Here is a 10,977-nt window from a genome sequence, read left to right on the forward strand (position 1 = left end):
CGTAAAACCTAGACTTATTTGATAACCGATAAAGTAAACCCGGTACACATATCAACCCAGGCAATCCATAAACCCAGACTTAATTTAACATGCAAACATGTAAACGTGGATAACATGTCAACCCAAAAAATTTGTAACACAAAATTGTTTTAACCACCTAGCATAAGCTAAGGAGAGAATGAAAAGTTCACATTCCATGTTAGAGCTGATAAGTATGTGAAACAAAATCATACAAACGACATAGTCACTCAAAACAATTTCAAGCAAGGATGCTTGCAGGTGAAGATAAAATCTCTTGCGCCTCATCCTCGTCACTACTAACATCTTGGGTGCCATCCTCACTGTCCCCTTTGCCACTTCCACCGCCATCATCCTCGTCATCAGTCCCATCATCCTCACCGTCATCACCGCCACCACTTATGTCACCCCCACCATCGTCACCACTGCCACCACTTATGTCACTCCCACCACTTATGTCATCACCGCCACCACTTGTATCACCCTTACCATCGTCATCATCGGCACCACTTATGTCACTCCCACCACTTATGTCATCACCGCCACCACTTATGTCACTCCCACCATCGTCATCCCCATCGCTACCATAATCGGGATCATCATCCCCACTCCCATCCTGGTTAGACTCGTCATCCTCATCTCCATCGTCACTCCCTCCGCTACTCCCCCCGCTGCTTTTAGCCTCGTCACTACGAACAATCAAGTTCCCCACTTTGATCCGGCGCTGCAATAAAACAGATTAATTTAAACTCGGACATAGCATAAACCCGAGCACTTACAAAAACACAAACCCGATTAAAATAGTAAAGTTGGCTTCTATGACCATAGAACTTACCCTAGATTCGTAGCCTTCCTCCATGTGACTCTTGATCTGCTTTTTCATTGCCTCTTCCCTTTGATCGATCGTTTTCATGTGGTTGGCCACAAACTGCATGATAAAAGTATCTTTCTTCATGGCTGTTTGAGCCTTGCGCGGAACAACGTCCCAAGTGAGGGCTGCCCTATTCTTTGCTCTCTCCTCAATCCTCTTGCGATTTACTGTAAACTTTCGACTCACATCCTTAAAGCGATGTTGGGCCCGTACCTGATCTCGTATGCTTGACTTGGGCACGTCGTTGTTGACACTCCCTCGAGGCCGCCCTCCGAGCCTTTGAGGGATGAAGACATCCAGCCCATGTACTTTCTTTAAGTGTTGAATCATCCGTGATCACTTCTCCATGAGAGTGTTCCGACTCACACATGGTGGTTCAGCCTGACAAATCCTCACCAACTTACCCCCATTGATAACCTAAACATAAGGCGTCTACATCCAATACAATACAAAAGGCAAAGCAAGTCAGTGACAGATAAACCCGAGCAATAAAAAATACTAGACGGAGAGAGAGAGAGAGAGAGAGAGAGAGAGAGAGAGAGAGAGAGAGAGAGAGTTGCACACCATACCGTGACTAGATAGAGAGAGTTGCACACCATGCCGTGACAGGTAAACCCGGGCAATAAGAATACTAGACAGAGAGAGAGAGAGAGAGAGAGAGAGAGAGTTGCACACCATGCCGTGACAGATAAACCCGGGCAATAAGAATACTAGAGAGAGAGAGAGAGAGAGAGAGAGTTGCACACCATGTCATGACAAATAAACCCAGGCAATAAGAATACTAGAGAGAGAGAAAGAGAGAGAGAGAGAGAGAGAGAGTTGCACACCATGCTGTGACAAATAAACCTAGGGACTTCTTACCACAGTTGTGGACGTAGTACAACTTGCCCCCGATTGTTTTGCTCTCTTTACTTGAAGCTTGGGCCGCTTTGAAGACCCGACATGGGCAAGAGCCTTATCCGCCGGCCCTTCATCCTCTTGCCCCTTCTCCACATGCTTTTTAGCCTTATTCTTCACACCATCCCTCTTTAGAGCAATCTTAACCTCCGGCACCTTCTCCAACTGCCCCTTGCCCGTGTGCCCTTTCACCTTGGCCTAACCATTTTATCAAAGAAGAGGAAAACCATAAGATTAAAAAAAACAATTCATTGGCTTCTTGCACAACACTTGAGGGGCTTACCTCATCAGCAGCAAGTTTCCGCTCGACAGGATCACGGACTTCCACCTCTTTCATCCTCTTCAACCTCTTCACATTTTGTTGCTTGGGGACCGCCATACCTTCTTTCTCTTTCACATCTGCCTTGGCCTTTCTCTTGTTCACCTATGACAATGCACTCAGACATAAACCCGAGTGCAAGGACCAAAAACACTTGCAAGGCACACTTTCATTGCAATAGTCTACCTAGGGCCGTTTGTTGCATACTTGTGTCTTGGGTGGCTCGGAGCCTGTTGTGCCACTAAACTTCTTTTCTTGACCACTCTTTTGAACCTTCAAGGGACTTGATCCTTCAAGCACAATTATATCCTGCACACATTGACACCCGTGAACACCTTACAGCCGACACAATTTCAAAAAAATTGCACAATACCCGGGCACTGACAGATAAACCCGGGCAAAGTCCTACGTGTTTAGTTTGTTGGTCCTCCTTTGGAGCCTTAGGAGCCTTTGGAGCCCCTAGTCGGGGTGCCCACTATGCCGCTCACCTCCTTTGACTAGCCGCTTTTTTGAGCCTTCAACACGCCTGATCCTTTAACCAGATTCAAACCCTGCACATCTTAAACACCTAGGAGCACTTAACAGCTAGTGTTAACCCTCACGACTCACGGACACCCTATCACCTACGAGACGGACGTTGTAACCTACGGTGGACATTGTATTATTTATTTGGTAGAGTCAGGTAGCAGGCTTGTCGGTCCAATAGGAAAAGGGTAAGAGTGATCGCCGATGAGAGGCGCACTCTAACTGGGACATTCAAGGGATTAGTTGGCTAAGCATGGGCGCCCAAGTGTGAATGGGGTGAGCTCATATAAAAGCCAACTAAACCTAAAATTCACTCATTCTCTCATTTGTGCAATAGAAGAGTGCACTTGCTCCATCTCCATCTCCATCTTCTTCTTCTTCACCTCCTTGTGTGTGTGTGTATGTGAGAGAGAGAGAGAGAGAGCGCACGATCGAGCATTGCGGCGGCACGACGGCGGTGAAGCGATTGAGTGCGACGTAGCGGCGTCTCCTTCTTCTTCGCGGTGAGGAATCCTCCACGGCAGGAGCATAGAGCGGTGAGTGACACACCATTGCCCTCTTTTGAGCTTACTAGTTAAGCTAGTTGTGTGCTTGGAGCCGTCTATGGCTCGCACACAGTGTTAGGCAAGGCCCTTGCTTCGACAATGCAGCAAGGAGCTCACAGCTAGCGATACTCGGACACTCACAGATAAACCCAGGCAACTCGGGCACTGACAGATAAACCGGGGCATTTCTCCTACCTACGTTGTTGTTTGGATCTCCTTTGGGGCCTTTGGGGCCAGGGCCTTCTTCAAACTAGCATCTTGGCATGGCTCCTGAGGTACATCCGATGACAGAGGAGCATCTTGACCCTGCACAAATCTTACATGTTTTGTTGATTGGGCCTCCTTTGGGACCTTTGGGGCCTTTGGGGCCTTCTTCAAAACAGAGCCTTGGCCTTGCTCTCGAGGTACATCCGCTGACAAAGGAGCATCTTGGCCTGGTGGCATTGCAATCTTCAAAGGCGTTGCAATCTTTGGGGCCTTTGGAGCCTTCTTTGAAGCAACACCTTGGCACGGCTCTCGAGGTACATCCGCCGACAGAGGAGCATCAATCTTCAAAGGCGTTGCCCTCTTCAAACCCTGCACATGTGAACACTTAACAGCAGGCACAAATTTCCCTTAAACCACACAAATCTTCGGGCAATGACAGATAAACCCGGGCATCTACAGGAAGAGTCCTACCTGTTTTGTGCGTTGGATCTCCTTTGGGACCTTTGGAGCTTTCTTCGAAGCAGCACCTTGGCACGCATCTCGAGGTACATCCGCCGAGACAGAGGAGCATCTTGGCCTTGAGGCGTTGCAATCTTCAAACCCTGCACACGTTGGAACAAGTAAACCCGAATATTCACAGGTAAACCCGAGAACTATCTTACTTGTTCTGGTTGTTGGGCCTTTAAAGCCCCCTTCTTCCCTTCCTTGGTCACAGCAACAGCAGGCAGCAGGCTTGCATGGCTCCGGTTCTACAACCGCCAATGGAGGAACATCGTCATTGTTTGGTCCTTTCCCCGCTTTCTTCTTCCTTTCCTGGGTCACAACAGTAGTCTTGACCAGCGAAGGCTCCGAAACAACATCGGACTGAGACACTGCAAGAAGGAGCTCCCCCCTTCACCTCTTTGATCTCCTCAGCCGGCGTTGGCCCCGCTCTCGACCGCGTGGCTCTCATCGCAGGCGGCTTTTTGGCTTCCCCCCCAACCCTTCCAGCAGGCTTCTTTGGCAGAGGTGTAGAGTAGGCGCCCCTCATTCCCTTCCTCCCTCCCTTCTTCGCCTTGCCCGCCATCTCTGCGCAATCCTGGACAGAGCTCCCCCTTGCCCGCGATGCCCTTGAAACCCCCTGGACAAACCTGCGCGATGCCCTAAAACACCCCCTCAAACCCCAAAACAGAGATGGTAATGTTGAACGCCCATCTTGCAAGCTGTACTACGAGGTGCAAAGTGAAAGCAACCCGGGTGACATGGCGGGACGACCTGCAGGCTCCCCTCACTGCTTGAGGTGAGGTGAGGTGACACACCTCACTTCAAAATCATGGCAATGATCCCGTTGGATTTCCCCCTCCCCCCGTCATAATTAATGCCGACATGGATCGTCCGTCACCATCTCACCCCCATCCTGAGGCTACGTCACCCACCCGACACCACGTCGTCCTGCCATTCGTCGCTCGAGTTTACCTTCTACCCCGAGCTCAGCCCCACCACATGGACGATCCAGATCGTCTCGCCAATCGCACCCCAATTCCGCACCATCGATCCCATGAACGAGCTTCTTAAATGTGCATGTGTATATAGTCATGAGGCTGACCCAACCCAACATTAAGGGTTTCGTTTAGAAAGCCAAAAATGTAGTCTTTATGTTCAAATGATATACAACCATTGTGAGCTTCCCGTGCACACCATGAATGGTAGTGATATAAAAGCGAGAGCTAAAGTCTCATCAAAAGTAATGCCCTTTTCTCCTGGGTAGACCCTGTTTTCACAAATCTAGCCTTACAATGATCAACACTTAAATCAAGCAACGTTTTAACTTAAAAAACCACATAGTCAATGTCATTTTTTAAAGGAGGAGGTAAGTCACACAAAGGCCATATGCCACTCTACAAAATAGCATTATACTCAAATTGCACTGCAGCCAACCAATTTTTGAAGTTTTGTGTTTTATCAAATGACACAAGTTCTTCCTCATCATTTGTCCTAGATATATTCAAAACATGACAAGGTATAACACATAAGAGACATGTGGAGGACCTCAACATGTATAAATAGCCAAAGTTGCACCCAATTTACTGTCATGCAAAGTTTACACAACCATTTTTGCATACCTATAGTTTGCTCGTTTTTAAGCCTATCCTCATCAATTCCATCTTGTAAAATAGCATAAAAAATAAAATTGACTTTAGAATAATTTAAAACCTCCATATGTTGTACATGTCCCCCATATGATGCACATTCATACTCCACCATTAGATAGAGGCAACTATGTATCATACACATTCTATGAGTTCACATATCTCTCCTTGGTGAGCTTCAAATTCCACAAAAAGAACATCTTGACTAATCAAAGTGTGCTCTAGAAGCAAATGATGCAGTCTATAACCTGAGGTTTTTAGAAATGTGACCAACAAAAATACATTTCATAGCCTTATCATCCAACAGTATGTGTTGTTTCTCAAACACCAAAGCATAAGCCAATCAAGCAAAGATGTGAGACCAATAGATATCTCTTTGCCATGCCAAGCCTCATATGTAGTGATAGACTGTAATGCTTTAGTGGGACACATATTTAGTACATGATAGCCTCAAGTAAGAATGAATGTGGAATATTTTGACATGTTAAACACAATTTCCATCTCCATGGGTGACTTGTTTTTCCTCTCATCAACACCATTTTTCTTAGGGGTATATAGAAATGTACATTGGTGCTTTATCCCATTACTCACCATATATGGATTTAACTCTTTAGAGATATTTTTCTCCCCTTGATTAGAATGGAGCATGCCCACATACAATCGGATACATTTTCAACTATGAGAAAAGCACATCACTTTGAACTTTGCATCTCTAATCATCAATAAAAGATAGCATCAAACCAAAAACATCAATATTAAAAACCTAGAATCTGAGAGTAGCCTGCACAAAACCATTTGTAAAGAAGTTTGAATGTTGCTTTTTCCTCAAAATATGGATTCCAAATGCATGTTTTAGTGGTGTCTCAAGAGAGGGAAACAAAGCAACCATAACAAATAACTGCAAATGCAACAAGCTATCAAAATTTTATGATTAAAACATGAATGCCAATGTTTTACATCTAAAATGGCCTTCAAATAAAAAATTGCACATGCTAAATCTTTCGCACATCACATGTCCGATTGGGAGGTATGTAAGAGCATGCTCTTGCAAAACATCATGGCAACCAAAGTCTCTTCAAGGTACTATTTTGTAAAGAGAAATAGAATACTGTAGCAAAAGCATCAAGTAGAGGGATCAATGTGGTGAAAGAGATTCCCAAGACCTACAACGTGACATGGCACCAACAGATGGGTGTGGTACATCCTATGGATGCAATGGGACACAACTATGACCCGCACATATGAACCAAGATTCAAACATCAAATATTTCATTCTTCGGGCTTTGTCACAAAAGCCAATGCATTGATTCAATTAAAATTAAACGTGTTAAGAAACATTGTCCTATGGTGCTTGTATACTATGAGGTGTTGAATAATTGTTGCTTTTGGGGAAGCTTGCTAATGACTTTTCTTGTTGTAGAACCACGTAAAAATTTGTGCGAAAAGCTTGTGTGCCATTATTTTTCATGAATTGTCGTATGTTGAGAGCTTGTGATTACTTTTGTGTACTACATCATGCTTGCCAATGAGACAATGAAGGGGTCAATGATTCATATCGGTCAGCATCACCACAACATTTGAGAAGGCACATAGAAGGAGCTCACTACAAGACCAAAGACATGGTGAGGAAAGTCTGGGGCATGGACCAACAAGCTAGACTAAGAAAGATACAACTATGTGTGGCAAAGAAAATTGTGAAGACATCATGCATTCATGATGGAGGCATGGATCACTCCCTCAAGAAGCACAGGTTCTTTGCCATGGTGGATTAATAGGTACCTTTAGTACAAACCAATTGGTAAGAAACATGCATCCTAAGTTCTTCTCATCAAAGTTTCTCACCCCTTTTACAAAGTTGCAACGAACTTTGTGGCATTGAGACCCCTATGCTTGACTTTTGAATTTATAATTTCAATAAAATTGAATGATGAGGCTAATAAGAATCATAGATTAGGAAACTATGGGCATATTCTTTGTATTTAGTGGATGATGAATTTGTGATCCATGAGAATCTGCATCTTACCCAAGACAATTCCTATGTGTTCCTAGTCCCTCTCTAATCCTATGGCTAAGTTCCTATGGAGGTTGGATTACTTCTTATTAACTTTCAATAGTTGATCGCTTGATTGACCATATAATCTTATTCCCAGCCACAATTGAATTTTTGTTGATCTTGAAAGTAACCTAGAGCTTCATTTTGATAAGGCAATCTGAATACTAAGTGGTGTTGAGACCCCTTTGCTTGAATGTATTAATCTTTCTCAAGTGAGTGGTTTATGTACTTTCCCAAATGTCTATACTATTGTCATCCAACATGTGCGGTAGTCACATCATGCTCCAAAATTCTTTCAAGGGTCAAGACTTTTACATCTTTGCATAGGAGAAGATGACTATCAGTGACAAGGGTCAAGACTTTTACATCTTTGCATAGGAGAAGATGACTATCAGTGTAATGGAAATGGCCTATGAAATTTGAGGATAGCGGAATTAGGAGAATTAGAGTGAGCATTATTATGAGACTACTTTGAGAACATAGAGGGTGAACTTAATTTGCAGTAGCAACATAACCATTATACTTAATTAACTTGGCATGAATAATACTTTCACAAGAGAGAGAGTTTGAGAACTTGACAACAGTTGAGGACCGGATTTATGTGGAGCCAATCCCCCCCTCCAATAGGCTTTTGTAATTATTGATTCTCCCATCAAGAGAGACTAGTTGGTATAATACAATCTTTGTGTTCCTTGTGACCTTGGTGAAGCTATGAAGATGGAAAGCTTCATGCATCACGAGCATAACATAGACTTTGTAAAAGCATTAATCATCCCCTTCCTCAGTCCCAAGGCCTCAAACACCTTCGAAGGTGGAAAGAGCTAGCAGGGAATGAGGGTAGGGAAGAGGAAGAAGAATCATTCAAAGGAGAAAGAAATAGTTCCTCACTTATCACTCTTCTTGCTAGCATACATATTAGCATAGTAATGAAGATGGAGAAGATGGCAAGCTTAAGCATTGAAGCATGGCTCTTGGTTGGATTTTTATTCCCTAGCCAAGAGTGTTGGTGTAGGCTCTCAACTTCTCAACAAGCTTGGAGAAGGAGATGGAGTTCTTGCACTTTCATCAAGTGAGAATGTTTGAAAAATGAGTGTGTGAGAGGGTGTATACCCCCAAGCACACCCCTTGCTTACTTTGGTTGACCCCTCTTTTTGGCTCAAGCTCGAAGCTCATTGTACCCCTCTAAGGCTAGTCAATCACATGCATAATGCATTTCAAAAGCAACATGGGTAGGCATTAGGACAAGTGTCCTCCTTACCTCTTTGACACAGCGAACTTGAATATATCTAGATATTTGTTGAATTGAACTAGAAGCTCATTGGACCCCTCTTTAGCCAAGCCAATAGAATTCAAGCACACCATGTGGCTAAGCATAGGGAGAGCTTGACATGTGTCCATGGTCCCCTTGAAAAGGGGGTGCCCTTTGGGTGAGTGGAAGGTTAAGTCAAAGATTCCCCTAACTTTGGGGCTTTCCCCCTCCTTTGTAGGGTCTCTTTTTGACTCAAGCACCTTACCCCCCATGCATGGGAAGCTTCTCAAGCACCTTTCTCATCAAGCATGACAAGCACCTCAAGCACCTTAGTCAGCAAGCACGACAAGCACCTCAAGCATCTTAGTTAGCAAGCACGACAAGCACCTCAAGCACCTTACTCATCAAGCATGACAAGCACCTCAAGCTTGGCCCGGGTTCCCACCTCAAACACATCCCTAGCTTGCCTAAGGTCTAAAGACTTTTAACACTAACCTTTGGAGGTCTTTAATGAAGCTAACCCTAAGGTCTTTTAAGCTCCATTAGATGCACGTAGCTCTTTGATAAACTACCTCCTTTTGGACCCCTATTGAGATGTAACCATCTCTCCTCTTGGTCCCCTGCTGAGATAAATCTAGAAGCACTTATTGCACATTGCTCTTTGGTAGACTGTCTCCTTTTGGACCCCTATTGAGATGCAACCATTTCGCCTTTTGGTCCCCTGTTGAGATAGGTCTAGAAGCACAAATCTATATCCTAACTCTTGTTCCCGTTTATTCTCCCACATTAAATGATCAGTTTAATATGAGAAAATCATTTTGGTTAGCTAGATATTATATTTTATCACAATCAATTCCAGGTGCAATAGACATATTACCTCGAAATGGACGAAGTAGACTTATGTAAAGAGAATTAGGTATATGCCAACGAGGTGGTAATTCTAGCATATAACCATTATGATTAATCTTTTGAATGATTTTAAAAGGGCCATACAAATCTACGAGCAAGCTTAACCTTGGGATATTTATCAGTTTTCTTCTTTTCTTTCTTCTTTTCTTAATTCTAAACCATTCATATTGATTTTTGTCATAAGTTATTGGTCTATCATTCTTGTTGACTCTTTTATTGTATTGTGCTTGATGCCTTTAAATAGATGACTCACTTCAAAAAGGATTTTGGTATGTTCTTGAGCTATTTATCAGACTCTAGAAATTTATAAGCAAGTTGAACAATATGTGTGGGAAATTTTTGATCATAAACTATTTTGAAAGGAGCTTTGTCTGTGGTGGTGGGGTGCATAGTGTTCATCTAAATTTTGGTGGTGGTCATTTGTGTAAATTATTGACGTTCTTAAAAAAACAAACAAAGGGAACTCACATGAGGCTCTGAAATTAAGGGAATATTGTACAAACTAAATTTTGTTGGTGCTCTATTGTGTAACATCAAAGGAGGTCAGAATTTGTGCCAGGAGTAGCTTCAATTTGACCATTACTTTTAGGATGGAAAGTCTATCTAAAATTGAATTCACATCCTAAGATAGAAAACAGAGACATCAAAAAGTGATTACAAAAACGTGAATCTCTATAAAAAAATGATTGTTTTAGGAGAACCATGGTGAAAAATCAATTTTTTAAATTAAAGTCTTTACATCTTGAGGTGCAATCAGTGTTTTCTCGCATACACTAAAATATGTCATTTTGCTAAATCTATCAACAATAGTCCATATCATGTCATGATGCATTGAAGTGGGAGGAAAACCCTCTAATAAAATCCATGGATATCTCTTGCCAAGGCCCCAAAAGAATATGCAAGGCATGAGAAATCCCTTGGATTTCCATATACACATTATACTCATTGACATACAATGCAAGTAGGCCCTGCCAATCTTTTTTTTGGGTTGAATTAGACGGTATCTTCGTAGATACCTTCTTTTTGGTATCAAATGTAAAGTCGGATGAGAGCATCTAAAAACACGTGACACGGAAGCAAGTAAAAGGCAAGATTTTTTTTTCTCTCTCTCTCTCTTCGTCGCAGAGTCTCTGGGGTTAATTTGCTACAACGTTAAAACACTCTCCTTCTTCTTCTTCTCTCTGCTGGTCGTATGCCAGGCTCGTCATAGGTTCTCTGGGGATAATTTGTTACAGCGTTAAAATACTCTCCTTCT

General features: G+C 43.1%; 1 pseudogene; it reads right to left on the bottom strand.

Annotated features, from left to right (window-relative positions):
- Positions 1-259: 259 nt before the first annotated feature.
- On the bottom strand, positions 260-4,820 carry LOC147434510 (uncharacterized; annotated as a pseudogene).
- Positions 4,821-10,977: the final 6,157 nt, after the last annotated feature.

The sequence above is a fragment of the Adiantum capillus-veneris genome, chromosome 19 (assembly GCF_014529385.1).
Source record: "Adiantum capillus-veneris isolate H3 chromosome 19, ASM1452938v2, whole genome shotgun sequence".
Taxonomy (NCBI): domain Eukaryota; kingdom Viridiplantae; phylum Streptophyta; class Polypodiopsida; order Polypodiales; family Pteridaceae; genus Adiantum; species Adiantum capillus-veneris.